This window comes from Pinus tabuliformis, chromosome 5_2 (assembly GCF_031772625.1).
Source record: "Pinus tabuliformis cultivar Carrire ecotype Pingquan chromosome 5_2, CPIR1, whole genome shotgun sequence".
In the NCBI taxonomy this organism is placed as follows: Eukaryota; Viridiplantae; Streptophyta; class Pinopsida; order Pinales; family Pinaceae; genus Pinus; species Pinus tabuliformis.
Window position 1 is genome coordinate 269,919,808 of NC_142306.1, and position 16,102 is coordinate 269,935,909.

General features: G+C 47.5%; 1 long non-coding RNA gene across 2 annotated transcripts in view; it reads left to right on the forward strand.

Moving 5' to 3' along the window:
- LOC149158561 (uncharacterized) overlaps positions 1-16,102 on the forward strand; it is a 70,911-nt gene that overhangs the window by 4,689 nt on the left and 50,120 nt on the right. The window lies entirely within an intron of this gene.

A 16,102-nucleotide genomic window follows, 5' to 3' on the forward strand; every position in this document is an offset into this window, starting at 1 on the left:
GCACACCTCCTGTCTATGTCTCATGGGTGTGACTATATTTCAAAAGTCTCTTAGTCCAATGGCAAAGTGAAACGTAGATATGTGGTATCGTATTTGGATTATTCCCCTTGTTCCCATGGGTATTAGTCCCCATTAGCTTATTCATTCCCCCTCCCATAAGGAATGGAGACAGAATAGTAGTAATCCCTTCCAGCTTATTCGTTTACGCTCAGCTCTATGCCTGCTTATTTCTTTTTCAAAGAATGGAGACTTCAATAAAGGTATCTTTCTTATGATACTGGTGGTGATGACCTTAAGGCTAGAGCACTGGCTAGAGCTTCTTTCTAGCAATGACCTTGTAGCACTAGCACGTAGTCATTTAGTCCGTATTACCAGCCCTATGGATTCAATACAAGTTTTTTCTTATTGGAATGGGTGCTAAATCCATTGGACCGCGGATCACCCATAGTCTTAGTCCCCCTAAGGTCTTAAGAGTGAAAGCCAGAAGGTCACTTGCTGCCTGAAGCCTTATTAGCCCATTATTATGGATGTCTTTTTGTTATATGGAACCCAGCCCCGCTATGACTGGCAGCTGTATGGCAAGGACCCTCTGACAAGGTAAATGTCGAGATGCGCTATATCTATTTAGATTCTTTCCCCCTTGTTGATTCCCATTGGTTGGATCACACACTGTAAGAGTAGTAGTAAACCCCATTCATTGGAAGTGTCCAACAAACTGATTTGTTGTGCCTGCCCCGAGCAATAGGGCTAGGAGACACATAGGACGATAGTATAAACATAAGCAACAATCTCGTTCGGCATAGTATAGATGGAGACCTTTTCCTCGGACTAATGGCAAGGACATATATATGCGAAAAGTTCAACTGAAAAAGAGAATGGAGACTACGACGGAGCTTCTAACCTTTGTCCTCCGGTATTGGCTATCTGGTCTCGCCCCTCTTCTGGTCTCACGCCCTTTTTCCTGGTCTCGTCCCACTTCCAGCCTCGCCCTACCTGGTCTCGCCCTCCTTGGTCTCGCCCGACTTAGTCTCACCCGACCTGACCTCGATCTTCTTGGCTTTCAGCTTCCTCGCGTTTCACGCCTACCTCGAAATATGTTTCTTAGGGTCTAACCAATAATGAAGGAACATGTTTCTTAGGAGCCGCCAACCAATCAAAAAGGTCTGTAGTGAGGGTCTTCACCCTGATCAACTTACCTGACCCAAAGCTGTCTTATCACGAAGAATATCTAGCAGACATCACTTTCTATTTGGGAAGAACTCTTTGCCTTCTGACTTGCCTTCTTATTAAGATATCCCATCAGCCGAAGGAGAGATTCTTTCTCCTGATCCTGCGGAGCTGCTTCCTCGCTACCTTAATTACTGATACCCATTTCCCTCCCATTACCCATTACCCGAACTACTCCCTCTCGAACTACCAGATCGGGGAAGACAAGACCCATTAATGTATACCTCTTTTTCAACCTCTCTAATTAATCCATCAATAGCGAATATCGAAGAGATCTTGTCCATCCCACTCTAAGGTAAGGGCGAAACCAAATGCTCATATACAAAGAAGAAGGCCTAGATTTATTCCCCCAAAGTGGAACCAGAACTCGACTAGATTTATTCCCCCAAAGCCTGACCCACCTCCGGACTATTTGTGGGGATGGATACGGACGGTAGTGGGGATTGGTAGGACGTTTTGTGGGGCTGGCCTAGCTCCTGAGCCTGCCCAATTGACTTCTCTTATATAGAAAGGGGAATCTCTCGATTTACTTATAGGAAGGGGTGGATGGGAAAGGTCCCGGAGGGGCTTGCGCTTCCTAGTGCAAGGACCCGACAGGGGGCTCGACTGATAAGGAGAGGAATTTCTTACTTGTCCCGCACCGGGCAAGGACCGGTAGGGGCTTGCTTGACGCTAGGAAAGCAAGGACCCGACAGGGGGCTCGACTGATAAGGAGAGGAACTTTAGTTGCTCGACTCTTTTTTTTACTTATTTGGGGGGGCAAATAAGTAAATTGAACCGGCAACGGGGCCCTTTTTTTGACTTATTTGAGAGCCCAATAAGTAAATTGAACTTAGAGAGATATTTTCCCAGTCCTCCCTCCATTAAAGCCCACTATCAAGGTCTAGCCAAAGTAAGGATGGCTCTCGATCCGTTGCAAACGGCGATGAAGAAGCTAAGGCTGGTTCAAATGCATCCATATCTCCATCTGGTCTTAGCTCTGCTTCTGTGCCAATCTCTGCCTATGCCTAAGGTCAACCGCTTTTGGCTCTGCCTTCTATGCTTTTGCCTTCACGGGTAGTGCTTATGACTATGCAATTGGGCCTAGGTCGGTATCTAGGCAAGGTCATGGGTCGGCCTCTCGAACGACCGGCATCACGCTATCACATTCATCGTACACCCCGGCATCCATCATGCTATCACATTTAGCCATCCGAATCTCCGTACGTAGTACATATGCCTCCCTGGTACTACTGGTTGGATACAGAATCAATTTCGATCCCCGGTGCAACCTTAATAAGCAACGGAACAATTCGTTACTCGTTGCACCAGCTTTCCCCCGTCCGACACCAAAGACTCTGGTTTCAATTTCATTCCATTTTTATAACCATAAACAGGGATATAGTCGGGTGCAAGCGCATACCTAGTTTACCGAGAGATATGTAGTAGAGATAGGGGCAGGGGTGAAGGCAGATTTTGATCCATTTCTTGGTATTGGAGATCATCCAGTCCCAAAGCAAGCATAGTCGGCAGCTTAAGACCCAGTTAGATATGTGGTTAACTGAGTTTATCCATATTACGCACTTAAACTGTGCTTACGCGCATAGGGAAGAGGAAAGCAGCACCAACAGCAAAGGTGGAGGTAACAAAGCTAATTCCATATTTGAGAACCAAAACAGAATAAACAAGGGTGACAGACCCAAAAGCTGACCGAGCTTTGGACCCTACAGTTGTGAAGTCTATTCCTGTTCCACCCGTCCCCGATAAAGATCGAGAGCCATATATATGTTTACCGAGTTCCAGGAGCAAAGCTAGTTTTGAACCCTGCATCGAAGTCATAGGCGGGAGCAGAAACAAAGGTGGTTGAATTAGCACCCGCATCAAAGGTGAGAGCAACATACAAGCTAGCACTAATTTGATAAGCGGGAGTTTATTAAGCACCCCTAGCATTTGATTGAGACCGAGCAAAAACACCAAGGACGGAGACAGAGGCCAAGGCATCATAGGAAGTATACCCCGCAGCAGACGCATTTATTCCTTTTCTTTCCAGCCCCACTCGCATCCCTTCCAATTCAAAACCTTCTTATCTAATAAGTAGGGTGGTACAAGGTGTGAAGGTAAGGGCTCATGAAGCGATTCCAATTCCCATTCCCATCCCACGATCCAACGATATCTGTTGCTCCTAAGGTCTGATAGCATTCCCTGGGAAGCATGTTCTAGGGCTGAGAGAATGTCTTTCTGGCAGGTGGGTAGTATGAACAAGGTAAGTTATTGTGATACTGTCCCCTACTGGTACTGATCTTGCCTTCCTGGTCAAAGGGTATTGAAGTGACTCCATCGTCCTAGGATGAAGCAGTAACTTAAGGCAAGGGCAAAGGACTTGAATGAACCGGTAAATAAGAGCTATTGATCCTTACGGGACAGGCAGCTCTTACGCCCGGGCCAGTCAAGGAAGTCTTTGAATGAACTGGGAAAGCAAGCTTGTTAGTCTCCTTAATAATTGGATGGCGCATGGATTCATTAGGGGGCTTTCAAGTGATTGATTATTACTGAACTATGCCTTTTCAGAGCGTTTCACTATGATGGCTGGATTGGAAGCTTGTTAGCTTGGTTCGCTCTCCTCTCCCTTGGGAACACTTATGGCTCGGCTCCCGGAGGGGACTTCATGGTTATAAAAAATCCAATCCTATTGGTAACTCGTTTGAAACTCGCCCTGAACTCGCCCCTAAACAACCTTCCCGACTTGCCATTCCTCGTTCGGAAGTTGTAAATTCAAATGGCGATGCTAACTGAAATTGAAATTGAAAGATGTCTTAAGATCGTTCAAAGTGGTGTCTCTGAAGAAACTGGGTGATTAGGCATCCGGTATCTAAAAGTGAATTTGGTAGGCCTATATATATGAATTTCAAATCTGTGGTTTGTCCACCTCAATTGGCGGGTAGGGTTCGATATAAAGATATAGGGTACACAGTTAGTGAATTAGTAGATATAGGGTTCAAATAATAGGGTATGCAGCTAGTAGATGATCAAGAGATCAAGATGCCGTAGCAGTTAGTTTAGTTAAGAATTAGGTAAGACAATTCTTTCTTCTCTTTCTTCATATTTCATATATGTTATTATGATATGACGTGCCTACGTGCGATAAATACTCTTCCTAGCCTCCCTCCTCTTAGCCTCCTCCTAGTCTCCTCCTAGTTTCCTATAGTCTCTCCTACCCTTCTCATGAATCTATTCCTTTGTATGCTTCTCTATTAGTAACCTGACCCTGGCCTTGCTTAAGCATACATCCCTAGTAGTAAGCATAGACCCGTGGATTGGTAACCATACTAGATCCGAGGTAGGTAGGTAGGCGAGTAGGTAGCATTAGTAACGAAGCTTCCCTTGCTTAAGTAAACATCCCTAGTAGGAGTTAGTAGTAGTGGTTAGTAGGTAGTCGCCACCCATGCCTGTCTCTCCTCGCTCCGGTAGGCGAGTAGTAGCATGGATCAAAATCCTTCTATTAGTCACCTTAGTAGGAAGGGTAGGTAGGATAGAAAGAGTGATTGGGGTTGGTTGGGTGGGGTTGTGGATGTCGTAATCCACCAATTGCACTTGTTCCACATATCCTTTCAGATGCTCATCTTTACTAACATGAACCCATGGGTCGAGTGCCTCCTCCGAGTAGACTGAGTTTTGTGCCTCTAGAATGGGGACCTTCTCCCCTCTCAGCTTGTTCTTTCATGTAGCGCGGCCCACCGTGCCCCTGCCTACGACTAGTATTGTGTGGTTACATTATTCTTATTCTTCCTTTCAAGTAAAGCAAAAAGAACGCCCGCTTAGACGGCGAGCTTTATATCCCTTGTTCCGGTTCCCTTTCCCCACTCATACAAGGCAAATAGACCCCGGAAAGTACCAAAGCAGAGAAGGCTCAGCAGGTAATACGTCTAGATAGGGGCCCAACCGACAGAGGCTACCCAGCCAGGAAGGGGGCTCCGCATCAGCAGGGGGTACAAACAACGGCAACGGCGGCAGTGACCAAGAATCAACTTCTGGCTCTAGCAACAAGAACAGGGGTGAAGCCAGCCACGACAAGTAAGAGAAGATAGGAAGAAAGAGTCAGCCCGATTCCTGAGAAGATAAGATAAGGCAGGCCAGCCAGTCCTTAAAGAAAGGTTTCCTATTAGTGACAAGGAATGAGGGTTGCCTTATTACAGTGCTCTCCTAGGCCAGAAGGAATAGAACCGCTTTGGGTGGCCTTGAAGTGGTAATTTCAATAGTGAAAGGGTGGAAGCCCATCTTATCACTCTTCAATAAGGTTCTCTCTTTCTTTAATGAAGGACAACACATACCAGAAAGACAAGCTAGCTATCCCACTACCAATAGCTATTCTCCCTAGCTTACTCAACCAATCGACCAAGCAGACACTTACCCAATCAAGCATATATGCCTAGCTCACTCAACCAAGCTAACTCAATCAATCAAGCAAGGAGGCATACTCTGCCAACTCTCAATCAATCAAGCAAGCATTCAATCAATCAATCAAGCAAGCATTCAATCAATCAATCAAGGTCAATAAATGAATGAATTAGATATTATGATTATTTCATTCTATTCTATTCTTTCTTTTAGAGGCTTTGCTTTTTGCTTTCTTAAGGTGCCGTAAGGCCGCTCGACCATAAGGACCTTTAGGTGCTCGACCATAAGGGAGAGGGAGAGGAAGGATGGCTTTTTAGTTACTTATTTAGAGGGGCCACCCAATAAGTCAAATGAAGGAACTTTAGTTGCTCGACCACCGGGAGAGGACCGGAGGGCCCTTACTTCTTCATAGGGGCGGAGCCACTCACTATTCCGATGGTGAGGCCCGGAGGGACGGAGTCACTCACTATTCATATGGTGAGGGGCTCGACTGTTAAGGACCCTTTAGGGTGCGTTAGCACACTCGACTAATAAGGACCGGAGGCGCTCGACCATAGGGAGAGGACCCTCACCATATGAATAGTGAGTGACTCCGTCCCTTTAGGGGGCTCGACTGATAAGGACCTTTAGGTACTCGACCCCAAGGGAGAGGAGAGGAGAGGGGGCTCGACTGATAAGGAGAGGAGAGGGGTCACTCACTATTCCGATGGTGAGGGGCCCTTTTTTTGACTTATTTGAGAGCCCAATAAGTAAATTGAAACTACTTGTCCGCTGAGGGCAAGGACCGGCAGGATGCGTAAGCATGCTCGACTGTTAAGGAGAGGGCCCCATATTACTTAGGGGTCACTCACTCATTCCGATGGGTGAGGGGCTCGACTGATAAGGAGAGGATGCGTAAGCATGACTTTTTAGTTACTTATTTGAGAGGGGCCACCCAATAAGTCAAATTAATTGATTGCTTGCTCGACAAAAGGAGAGCAAGGTAATTGATTGCTTGTCCGCACCGGGCAAGGGGCTGATACCCGCGCCGTACCCACTCTGATTCTTATCAATGCATATATTATATATGTAATTATTCCATCTTCTGACCAGTCTTCTTAGGGTTAGCGTTTAGGACCTTTATTCTACCTGTACTCTGAGGATGAAGGTTGAGCGTAAGGTTAGGTAAAAGCGTTCAGGTTAGGTAAAATCGCTCAGGTAATATTGATCTCACCGACTCAGGTAGGTCATGCCAAATCCTAATCCCACACCCTAGTGCCAAACCCGCTCATCCAATCAGGTAATGGTAGTGGTGATCTCATTCGAGTAGGTAAGGCCTATCTCACCAGCTAAGGTCTTTTCTATTCGTATCACATCTCAGGGAATGCCTATCTCTCCATCTCAGGTAGCATGCATGTTCAGAGTAACTAGCTCAGGTATCTCATTTCTCTAGCGAAGGGTTGTTAATAGCAGTACTTCCTAAGCATTCATGAAGTTCGTGGTCTAGGGCTAAAGGGGATTCTCTCTCCTCATAGTGCCGTACCCTACATATATTCCTGGCTTCAGAAGAGGTTAGGCATAACTCCATCCCATTTCCTAGGTTGAATGCAGTAGCAAGTGAAAGTTCTGGTAGAACAGGTGGTTACAGGCACTAACATGAGCAAGTGGGCATCATCCATATCCTGGGCAATGCTGACTGGCCATCTTAATTAAGAAAATCATATCTTGGGGGTGAATCCCGGCCCTACAAGTGCTGATACTGTCTATCTGGTTGAAGCAATGGGTGCCCGGTTGGGGCATATCCCATCCCATCCCATCCCATTCCATCTATCCATTCATTGCATAAAATAAGCAAGCGGTCTAGAACTACGAGGTCTCTAGGTATTCCGGTTGGTAATTCGGGGTAGTTGGTAAGAGTAAATAAAAAGGTAACAGCAAAGGTGAAATATTCAAGGTTGCAAGTGCTTCACCCCACCCAATCATCTGATTGGATATCATCAGTATCTGGCTGTAGAGAATCGTGATCAATCAATCAATCCGGCAGTTCCAACAATTAAGCAATCCAAGACTGCCCTTAAATAATCAGAATAGGGGCTGTCCAACTCAAGGATGTACCCTATGTGCTATGCGTACACCTGGACCTGAGCTACTTATGCGGACTACCAATAGCCAGCCAGCTATCCACAAGAGACAGAGCGGGACTACCAGCCAGTTACGGATATGCTTTGATGATTGAAGGAATCAAATTAGGGGAAATGTGTTGTCCGGTGGACGGGAGACACGGAGAACATATGAGGGATTTATGTTGCGACGGATGCCAAGTTCGCGATAGACGTGCAGCAGTCACTTTATGAGAATAGCCTGAAGCCCCGGAATAAGCCCGCCCAGGAAGGAGCATTGTTTGAATAGGTTTAAGCTCTTCGAACAATGCTTGGTTCTGTGAGTCCCTCTTTTCCCGACTCGAGGGCTTCCGGCAAATATAAAAAGGCTAAAGGGCTTAAGGCTATTTATTCTTCCACTACTCCTGGACTTCTGGCAATTCTTTCCAATGCTCCTGCTACTTCTTTTCTATTCATAATGGGGTGTTATAATCAAAGGACAGCGGGGTGAAAGCAACGAAAAGGGCATTTGATAACGTTTCAAACTATTGCTGCAACGAAGCTTGCTTGGGCTTACTTTGAATTGCTGGGGATGGATCGATGGCTTGTGCGGTTCCATTGTTTCTGTTGATGGTCAACTGAAACTTGCTCTGTTGCTGCTGGAACGTTCAGTGAATATCCTACTAAGGACCTAGGAACTCTATCTCGATCTGTGACTGTTATCTTCTGAACCAAGACTGAATCGATGGCGGCAAATCAACAAGCCCCCCTAGAGGCCACTTCGACTTTTCCTTAAGCGTCGTCTAGTATGAGTTACGTAATCGTCTATGGTTTTGAACCGTACTCAGCTTATTGGACCGTGAAGTAAGAAGCGTCTGCCCGCGTATTGTTGGTTGGTCCATCCTGGATCATGCCTAAAAAACCTCTCAGGAGCTCAACCCTTCCTGCAGCTGAAACCACACCTAACCTATTATTAGGTAGGAGGCGGGGCCAGCCGCCCTTAAGTGAGTGATCGAGAACTAATATGCCTCGCATAAAACAGGGAGACATCCTTGCCCCCCGGAGGGACAAGCGGCTTCGCTCCTTGGAGAAAGAATAAGTAGGATCTGCCTACTTATGAAGCACCTTCTTCTCTCTTCTTTCACCTTTTCTTACTGCATTTACCACTTTTACAAGCGTTTTCACTTTCATAATTACCATCTTCATACGCATCCTTCCTTTTTTATCCCTCCTCACATAGAGAGCCGGTAAGTAAGTAGCTAGCTAATTACCACAAATAAAGAAAGAGGTGGTCGAGCCCCTGCCGGTCCTATTTTGAGTTTGATTGATCTAGCCGGGAGCAGAGCTCCTTATCGAATATGATCAATTGATTCGTGCATAAGATTAATTGATTGGAAGGCCCCCATCGTTTCGCGCAGAGGTTCGCGAGATCGATCTAATTTCAAGCGAAATGACATATCTCATTCTTAAATGCATAATGACATTTATAATATATGCATTGTCAAAGGATTGACCTTATCAACTCGTAGCGGTCCTTCCTTGCCCGGTGCGGACAAGCAATAAATTACCTTATTTCCTCTCAATTTACTTATTGGGTGGGGGGGCTCTTGGGTTTACTTATTGGGTGGGGGGCTTATGGTCGAGCACCTAAAGGTGATGGCGGCCTTAACAGTCGAGCCTGCTTACGCATCCTCTCCTCTCCTCTCCCTCTCCTCTCCTTATCAGTCGAGCCCCCTAAAGGGTTTTAACTCTCACTCATCATATGGGTGAGGGACGGAGTCACTCACTATTCATATGGTGAGGGTCCTCTCCTCTCCTTATCAGTCGAGCCCCCTCTCCTCTCCTTATCAGTCGAGCCCCCTAAAGGGACGGAGTCACTCACTATTCATATGGTGAGGGTCCTCTCCCTCTCCTTAATAGTCGAGTACCTAAAGGTCCTATGGTCGAGCGCCTCCGGTCCTTATTAGTCGAGTGTGCTAACGCACCCTAAAGGGTCCTCTCCCTATGGTCGAGCGCCTCCGGTCCTTAACAGTCGAGCCTGCTTACGCATCCTTAACAGTCGAGTACCTAAAGGTCCTCTCCTTAACAGTCGAGCCTGCTTACGCATCCTTATGGTCGAGCACCTAAAGGTTCAATTTACTTATTGGGTGGGGGGGCTATGGTCGAGCCTGCTTACGCATCCTTATCAGTCGAGCCCCCTAAAGGGTCCTTATCAGTCGAGCACCTAAAGGTCCTCTCCTTAACAGTCGAGCCTGCTTACGCATCCTTAACAGTCGAGCACCTAAAGGTGATGGCGGCCTTAACAGTCGAGCCTGCTTACGCATCCTCTCCTCTCCCTCTTGGGTTTACTTATTGGCCCCCCCAAATAAGTAAAAAAAGAGTCGAGTACCTAAAGGTCCTCTCCTCTCCTTATCAGTCGAGCCCCCTCTCCTCTCCTCTCCCTTGGGGTCGAGTACCTAAAGGTCCTTATCAGTCGAGCCCCCTAAAGGGACGGAGTCACTCACTATTCATATGGTGAGGGTCCTCTCCCTATGGTCGAGCGCCTCCGGTCCTTATTAGTCGAGTGTGCTAACGCACCTTAAAGGGTCCTCTCCCTATGGTCGAGCGCCTCCGGTCCTTAACAGTCGAGCCTGCTTACGCATCCTCTCCTCTCCCTTATGGTCGAGCACCTAAAGGTCCTCTCCTTAACAGTCGAGCCTGCTTACGCATCCTTATCAGTCGAGCACCTAAAGGTTCAATTTACTTATTGGGTGGGGGGGCTATGGTCGAGCCTGCTTACGCATCCTTAATAGTCGAGTACCTAAAGGTCCTATGGTCGAGTACCTAAAGGTGATGGCGGCCTTAACAGTCGAGCCTGCTTACGCATCCTTAACAGTCGAGCACCTAAAGGTGATGGCGGCCTTAACAGTCGAGCCTGCTTACGCATCCTCTCGATGGCGGCCCTCTCCTCTCCTTATCAGTCGAGCCCCCTCTCCTCTCCTTATCAGTCGAGCCCCCTAAAGGGTCCTCTCCCTATGGTCGAGCGCCTCCGGTCCTTATTAGTCGAGTGTGCTAACGCACCCTAAAGGGTCCTTAACAGTCGAGCCTCTCCGGTCCTTATGGTCGAGTACCTAAAGGTCCTATGGTCGAGCACCTCTCCTCTCCTTATCAGTCGAGCCCCCTAAAGGGTCCTTATTAGTCGAGCGTGCTTACGCACCCTAAAGGTCCTCTCCTTAACAGTCGAGCCTGCTTACGCATCCTTATGGTCGAGCACCTAAAGGTGATGGCGGCCTTAACAGTCGAGCCTGCTTACGCATCCTTATCAGTCGAGCCCCTGCCGGACCTTGCACTCGGAAGCGCAAGACCCTCCGGACCTTGCCGAAGTACTTATCGATTCCTTACGGGGCTTTGGTCGAGCAACTAAAGGGGGGGCCACCATTGGAAGAAATATGAGGGGATAACCAACCCTCCCTTCTAGCTCTTTGAGGGGAAGAAATCGTTTTTGGGAAATAAAGAAAACACCACCTTATTGCAAAGCAATCAATCGCAAAAGCATATCTGTAGATGGCCGTCCAAACGTCTAACCCGAAGACTTAATCCATCCCACCGTTTCCCCCTCATCTGGCATCCGTTCTCGCCAGGTCTCTGTTCGTTCCCGTCAGGTCTCTATCCGTCCCGACTTTCTATGCTCAAGATGGGGCAGTCTCGACTTGGATATTCCGAAGACCTCATCCGTCTCTCCTTGTATATCCCAAATCTGCCATAAAGAAATCAATCGTTCTCCGGAAAATCCCACCCCAAAGATGGGTCCGCCTCTACTTGTCTCTCCCTCATACCTGCTCCCTCATCTGGCCGCTCTTTCCGGCAAGGCAGGTATCTCTCCATCCGTTTTTCACCAACCCCGCCGCATCATCATAGATTATTCCTTGAAGGCAGTTCGTTCGTAAGGGTCGCAAGGTCGCTGAAGGCAGGCAAGGTCGATGAAGTTATCAGGGGGAAGGGAGCGAGGCCGCTGAAGGCGGGTCTCCTCGATGAAGTTATCAGGGGGAAGGGAGCGAGGCCGCTGAAGGCGGGTCTCCTCGAGGTTCGATGAAGGCAGTCAGTGTAAGGTTGAAGGATCGGTGGAAGGTCTCAAGTTCGATTGAAGGCGGGGATAAAGAGAGATAGATCTCAGGCAGGTAGATAGAATATATCTAAGCAGCAGGTAGCGATAGATATACGGACAGGTATCAAGAGAAAATAGATAAGGTTGAAGGTTTGTTGCTCTTGTTGAGCAAAGCATAAGCCATCATCGGGTGGTGTTGTCTGCCTTCACGGTCTAGCGTAACGGGTGGGTTCTCCACAGGTTTTCGCCACGGGTTCTCACCACACGGGTGGTTGGTTCCTCCCTCTAGCATCAAAGCAAGCAGCTGTGGGTTCTTTCCCAGCCGGGGGTTCAACAACCAGCCGATGGGTTCGACCAGCCTCGGTTCTTGGACCAGCCGGGGTGTATTCTCCCAGCAAGCAGCAAGCGGCCGTGTTCATCTAGCAAGCAAGCGAGATAAGCCCGCCAGCTCACCACCATCCAGCAAGCTCACCAGCTCACCAGCACCTGCCTTATACCTATACCCTTCTCATGAATCGCTTACTTGCTACTGCACTATAACTTTTCTTATTGGGACACGGGATTCAACCGGCCAACCTTACCCCTTTACTTTCTTACTCCCTTCTAACCCTAGTTGATCTTTGAGTGCTGCCCCAACACTTGCTTCAGCCAGAAATACGAGGAGAGGAGGTACTGCTATTTACCTTTCGTACCTTGCTCCCCCCAATTCTGGATGGCACGGCACGGAATGGACACTTTCTTTCTTACTTGCCCTAAGGCCCCATATAGGAAATGATTAGCAGTAGTCTGAAGCTCTAGAGTAGAACTACTAGTTGTAGAGTAGTAGCGGTATAGTAGGTCTACTGGACACTACCCTGTTGTGTAACCGCTTGTGTAACGGCACCCACCAACTGTGGGACCGGACTCACCCAAACGGTCTGTGCATAGTTGAAATGAGACTTCTTTCTAGAGTTCAACAACTTCACTTGCCTTTATATTTAGTTCTCTCTTATAGTAGTATAGGAGGGCCTTCTCTGTGGCCTCATATTGGGATGTGATATGGGGAGTTGATCGGGCCGTGAGCTGGTAATGCTGGGGCTTTTAGATGGGTCAGTTGTAACGCCTCTCTGGTAAGATGTGGGCTGTTGCGGATTGAACGGAAAGCGGGCAGAAAGCGTACTGGGTAATCTGGTTAACGCCTTTGTTGGCAGATGGGTCAGTTTATCGGGTTTCATTATATACGTAATTATACAAGCGGGAATGCTGTAATGAAACTGGGCCTTTATTTCTTCTTTGTGGGGTTTACGGGGAGCAGAGTTGTTTGGTGCGTTACCTTTTTCCTTTCCTGCGGTACCTTCTTTGGATCATTCCTGGGGCAAGCGGTCTCGATCAACCACGCACCACCAAAAAGGAGGCAAGCAATAATGTGGATAACTGTGCCTTTCATTCAAGGGTTGTTTCGTTCATCTCGTCGTAAGTTGGTAACGCGGGTGTATTTTCACCTCTCTCTTCAACACGTCCTGGGCAAATAAGTGAATGCATAATGGGTAAAGGGGCTTAGGCAGGAGAAGTTTTGAAAGGGGGGAAGGTTGTAGTAACTGTGTTCCTTCTGGTAAGTGCTATTCCTGAAAGGTTCTTCCTCATTTTGCTTCCCGAAAGGTTTCTTATATCTCTGTCGGGGTGAACGCTGTTGGTGCTCTATGCGCAGGTAGAAGTACCTCCTTTTGGTTCCGTACTGGTAAGGTGTAGTATGCACTGTGTTCCATAAGGGTAAGCTTTCAATTGTTGGTATCGTTGTAGCATAACTGCCTGCCGGCCTAGTCAGGCGCGAAAGAGAAAGGGGACTATGCGAAAGCCACCATACAGTGTGTTACTATGTGAAGCTAGCAACTATACTGCCGATGTGGTCAATAAAGAAGTTTCCGGGCCCACTTCGCAACAATGGTTGTAGTCCGTCTGATGTCCTGCCTAACTTTACACTACGTTCGTTGGCTGTTGTCCGTCTGTTGTACCGGCCTAACCTCCAACAACACAATGTGATCCCTCCCAAATATTATACATATCAATCAAGCGGTTGGGGCTTGAGGATGCGTAAGCAGGCTCGACTGATAAGGAGAGGAACTCCTACTAGAAAGTGGTCCCATATAAAGTCTCCGTTGGAGACCATGACAGACTATAAAGGCACCCACCCATGTTTCAACACTGTATTAGTCTGGGGATTACCAAAACCTTGCTTCAGGATGGATGCACTAAACGTATTCCGAACACGTAAAGCAAGCTTTCCTTCGATGTCTGCTATGGGGGATCAAACAGTCTGGGGATGGCAAAAACTGTCTGGATGTCTCAACCGACCTCACCTTGTTCGAACAGCCATTCTCCGTCAGCGAATGAACTGCGGAGCTAAAGATAGCAGAAGAATGAACAAGTTTCATCCCTCTTTCATTCGTTCTTTCATTCATATCGATTTGGGTCTTTTCGCACCATATTTAGATCTGCCCCTTTTTCGACCCGGAGTTCCCAGCAAATCCTTGACTCCTCGAATACGATGGAATTTCGCACCTGGCAGATCTTTCACTCTACCTCCTCTGATCAACACCATAGGATGTTCCTGCGGATTATGACCTTCACCCGGAATGTAAGCAAATATATCGTGTCGATTGCTTAACCGTACTTTGGCTATCTTACGTGGAGCTGAATTAGGTTTTTTTGGTGTTCTCGTCGGAACACGCGGGCATACTCCTCGCTTCTGAGGACATTTCTCCGAAGCTCGGGTACGGTCTGTGCGCCGTTTTTTCTCTCTACCATGACGAATCGATTGATTCGATGTAGGCATCGCTCTTCCCGTCCTTCCCCCCCCCCGATTGTTGCCCTATCATTGGTGGTTACTCCCGATCTGAAGCACCCTTCTTCCATTCATGGGGAAATCCAATCGTCGAAATCAATGAAAAGACCATCATGGACCGAGATCCAAACGGATCAATCTTGTTGAGAGGGACTGCCCGAGGGGAGGAGAAGGTTACTTCCGGATCAGAGATAATAAATGAAATAGGAACCGGATAAAATCGTATATCGAAACGACTTCTGGCATCACCGGAAGGATCGGAACCACATTCGTGGGCCGACAATTTTTCTGGATAAGTCGAACCATTGGGAGCGAATGGAAAAGGAACACCAAGTGGGATCAAAGAAACTAGCGAACTGATTACTAAATAGATACGAATAGGTGCAAATTCCAACATCGTTGGTTACACAGCCCACTTTGTTCGCTCCGCTCTGCTCGCGTCGCGGCATACATACCGGAAAGAGAAGGATTGGCTGCTCTATATATATGTATTTATGAAAATCCTTGCTTGCTTGATGGGCGAACAAAAAAGTAGTATCATCGAATTTCTCATTCTCTTTTCTGGCTGGGTGAGAGGAAGGCACTCCACTTACGGAAGTACTCTCTCTAGCGGGCCCGTGCAAGCAAATAGGGTAACGATTGCTCTAGCGACCTGATCCTCCCTGACTAGGAGTAGTCCAAAACTCACTCCCTCGTAGAGAGAGACGCCTGGATTCGAACCGGGGAACAAGATTGAAAACCTGAACGTCTCTGGGTCGTACGCCTGGAGCGATAAGCCCGTTCGTCGTACAATTTTGGCGATTCAGAAAGGAGTATATCCCTCTCCCTTAGTGTCGCTCCAAACACTTCGCCTAAGAAAGGTCTGTCCTGGTTTTTCCCCACTATTGCGACCACTGAACAAACTTGGTTGACGAACATAGTTTATGCGCCGCCAATGTAGCAGCTTGTCGAGCATCTGACAAACTAACACCATCCATTTCAAATGGGATTTGTCCCGTGGACGCACGAGCAATCCAACCCGTAGGATTCCCTTTTCCTTTTCCCATTCTCACTTCTGTAGGTTTACCGGTAATAGGGGGATCCGCGAATACTCTTACCCGTATTTGACCATTTCTTCGAAATTGTCCGCTTGTAGCACGACGCGCTGCTCCAATGGCTCGATATGAGATACGACCGGCTCCACAACTTCTGGTGCCATATCTTCCAAAACCAAGTTGTGTACCGCCCGTTTCGCAACCCCTACGACATATGCCTTTCCGATATTTACGATATTTCGTACGTTTCGGATATGGCACGTCCCTTCTTTTTGTTACTATATGAATGAGATCCGCACTTTGACACCTAAGATTCCATAACGAGTAGATACTTTCGCAGAAGCGTGATCAATTTTATGGCGAGATGCATTACAAGATGTTTTTCCATACTCCCTGCATTCGGTTCTAGCTATTTCTGCACCTTTCAATCGACCTGGACGACAAATACGGATCCCCCTCACCCCTTTGGGCATTACTAATGGAA